At 42.0% G+C, this 3,680-nt stretch overlaps 1 pseudogene; it reads right to left on the reverse strand.

The window, feature by feature from the left end:
* Window positions 1-387: 387 nt before the first annotated feature.
* On the reverse strand, window positions 388-3,151 carry LOC102821854 (annotated as a pseudogene).
* Window positions 3,152-3,680: the final 529 nt, after the last annotated feature.

The following is a 3,680-nucleotide window of genomic DNA, read 5'->3' on the forward strand; positions in this document are numbered from 1 at the left end:
ACCCGATCCGCCATCTTGTTTGTTCCTCTCCCATTTTTGCTTTTGAAAGGAATACTTGATTAAAAAATATCGAACTACACTCAAAAGTGGGTGTGGAAAACACCATCCATTGGCACAGCATGCAGAAGCCCTCAAGTAAGGATGGATAGCAGCTGCAGATGGCAAGAGGTGGGAAGTGATTGAAGCAGTGGTTACAAGTATTCACAGGAAACTAAAAATATCCAGCAAGTTATGCCCTAATGTTAGTACAGATTACTCTAGTCACTACCTTGGTGGGTGGCCTCAATAGGTTTGATTCAGATTCTATACATTGACACAACTTCTTCCAGTTAGGAGCTCTTGGCTTGCACCGATCACAGGGTGGCTGGAGGACACTGGACTAGTTCATTAGTTTTTCAAAGTGCTGTCATAGACTTGATAGATGTACTTAAAGACCTCAGTAGCTCTACACTTCAGCGACAGCACTTAATTGGGGTTTCCTGGCTGTATACATAGTTTGGCTAAATTCCAAATGCCATTAGTAACTTCAAGGATTGGTACAGCGTGTCCTGCCTTTCCACATTCCTCTTGGCAATAGTATAAACATTGTTGTTTTGCAATTTGCTGGAAACAGTATCAGCATTTAAATGGCATTCCTTAATCTGAAACTGAAGTTCATTTCCATTGGGAATATAATTCCACATTGCAAGGAAGACCTGGAGTTCCATTTTGCTATCGTCTACAAAAGTACATTGAGAGCAATGAGGCAGCTGAAGCAGAAGACATCAATATTGTTTTTCACAGCCACCTACATGTTATTTAGAACTTCCATCTTCATGACTGGGCCTAAGGTGTTGAGAGGCAGGAAGACATCAATGCTCTGGTTTGGCATCAGTGGTGTATAGATGGCCAGTGGTATGCTGGGACGAGACCAAAACTATTCTTGTTAAACTGGGTGGCAAAGTCTGTGTCATGTGCTGCAGAGTTTTGTTGGTAAAATTCATTTCCATATAGATGTGTCCTTGGTGATGAGTGAGTGTTCCTGAAATTTCCAAGCCTTTAGCCTTTACTGCAGGCACCCAAACAGTCTTAGGAGCCACATATCCACCAGGAGCCATGCCTATTCAGTGCAGAGTTCAAAAAGATCATTCAGACCACTGCTGACCACAGCAGGAGTAGGTGAGGGAGCATAGGTTATGCACACTGATGATGGGATGAAGGACTGCCCAACCAGACTGTCTAGTCCTCCTCCAAAGGGATCCATTGCTCCCGTCTGCATGGAAGACACCTGTGGCACACTGACTGAGGGACCAAGGTCAAGGTTCAAAAGGTCCCCTAGCAGGTCACCTTGAGAGGATATGATCTGAGTCTGTTCCAGGTTGGTTGCAGTGGTGGTGCCAACAGGATTGTCACCAGCATCAGTGCTTCCAAATGTTTGCGATGGAGTCCACGACTTTCTTCTACAAAAACACTGGGGGAGGGGGGGTTATGGTATATAAAAGTCAAAGACCCAATGTGGCAGATTAGTTCATCCAGTAGAGTTGGTTCAATAAGGTCTGTTTCCTCAGAGATCAATGGTTTCTCAGATAAGACTACTTCTTTTGCTGTGACAGGGTCCGTTGAGAGAAAGCACCAGTAAATATAGCCTCAGTCTTGAAGGTCAGGGTAATCAGAATCCTGGGTTGCCAAACTCAGAAACCTTCTGAGCCAGCTCCTGCATTTCTGATGGCTTCTTAAGAAACAGCTTCACTATGACAATAAGCAGAGTGAGCTGTACCTGGTTACTTTCATCATGGAACTCTTCCAGGAAACTCTCCAGTAATTCATCAGCATTGTCAATTCTTTCCACATATTCTCCCACAATCCAAATCATAGCTGCTTGAGGAACTGGTTCATCTAGTGAGTCTAAGTTCTCACACAGAGTAATGATGGTATTTTCATATTTATTGGGGGTACTTGCAGAAGGTGTCCCTGATAACAACTGGCTCTTGGACCAAATAATTTACTTTAGCCTGGATAAGATCAAGCAAAGTGCTCACACAGAGCTCTGCAGATTGCTCCACCTTTATGGCACATTGTCCAATAGCTTGCACAGCTTTATGAACAAAGTCAACATCTACCTCTGTGGCATACTGCTTCAGCTCTGCCATAACCTGAGCAATGTTGGCACAGGATGCCAGATGAATCATGATGTCCATTTTCTCAAGTTTTACATAGATGGGATCATTATACTTCACAAAGAAGACTTTGATTTTTTGCTTCAAGACTTCAGTCCTTTTCTGGAAAATTAGGTTGATGTTCCTCAAGGCAACATATTGCACTTCTGGCTCCCCAGACAGCAAAATGACAAGTGGAGAGGCTAACTTCTTCAGCAGCATATTTTGTAATAGTCAGAGTCCTTGGGTAACAAGTCTAAAAATTTCATTAAAACTTTTACTGCTGAGAGTACCACTGCTGAGTTGGCATGAGATAGCCAGGGAGTTACTCGATCACAGATGCTCTGAACCTTTCGGTCATCTTTCAGGTTATAATTAGATAAGCAGTCAAGAATGAAAATCTACCCCATTCAGCAGTTTATTAATGTTCTCTGGATTCAGATCAAGGAAATTGCTGTTTGGCTGCAATTTTCTGATTTCAGATAAGGCTGCTACAGCATTGGCCACCACCATTGGATTTAAATCCACTATGAGCTTTCACAAAGAACCAAGAATTTCTGATCTTCCACCCGTTGGGCATTGATGTCCTAGAGCTTTGCCACACAGAAAGCAGTTGTTTTCTGAACATAGGGGTCTTCATCCTTTAAACACTCATGGAGGGGCTTACAGAGATACTCTGTTATCTTGTTCACCTGAATGCAGCCCATGGTTCTGACTGCCAAGGCTTGAATCAACAAATTGGGCTCTTCAGAATCCTTCACAAAGCTGTTGACAGACATGAGAGCCATGTCTGGGTGACTCTTGGCATAGTTCAAGTAGAGATACACTTCTTTAGTTCCAGGTTATCAGTCTGCATACAGTTTACCACATCTGGAAAGAGAGAGCTAACATCCTTTCCCACCGCCATAACACCAATCACTTTCTTCACAGCGTCCTTCTTCTTTTCATTGTTGAACTCAGACTTTAATTCAAGGATTTCTCCTTTTTTAGTTTGTGAAGTACTTGGAGTCAGTCATGGTTCTAATTCTTTACTGTGCACTGGAGGCAAGCGTGGTGCAAATGAAATGGAACACATAAAAATTGATATTCTAAGCATTAGTGAGCTGAAATGGACAGCTGGTTGCCATTTTGTATTGGATAATCTTATGATCTGCTATGCCAGGAAGGACAAATTGAAGAGGGATGGTTTTGCATTCATTATCAAAAAGAGCATTTCAAGATTGATCTTGAAGTATAATAGTGTCAATGACAGAACATATCCATACCTACAAGAAAGACCAGTCAATACAACTATTATTTAAATTGCACACCAACTACTAATGCAAAAGACAAGAAACTCTAGGTTTTTTGTTTTTTTTTTTTAACCAACTACGGCAGCCTGAAATTGATCAAACATGCTATCAAGATACGTTGATAAGTACTGCTGATTGGAATATGAAAGTTGAAAGCCAAGAAAGATTGGTACCTGGAAGATGCAATCTTGGAAGGATGGCTAGGGCACAGCATGTAAAAACATAGGAAAATGGGTGAGTACTCAGGGTAATC

This window comes from Chrysochloris asiatica, unplaced genomic scaffold (assembly GCF_000296735.1).
Source record: "Chrysochloris asiatica unplaced genomic scaffold, ChrAsi1.0 scaffold00147, whole genome shotgun sequence".
In the NCBI taxonomy this organism is placed as follows: Eukaryota; Metazoa; Chordata; class Mammalia; order Afrosoricida; family Chrysochloridae; genus Chrysochloris; species Chrysochloris asiatica.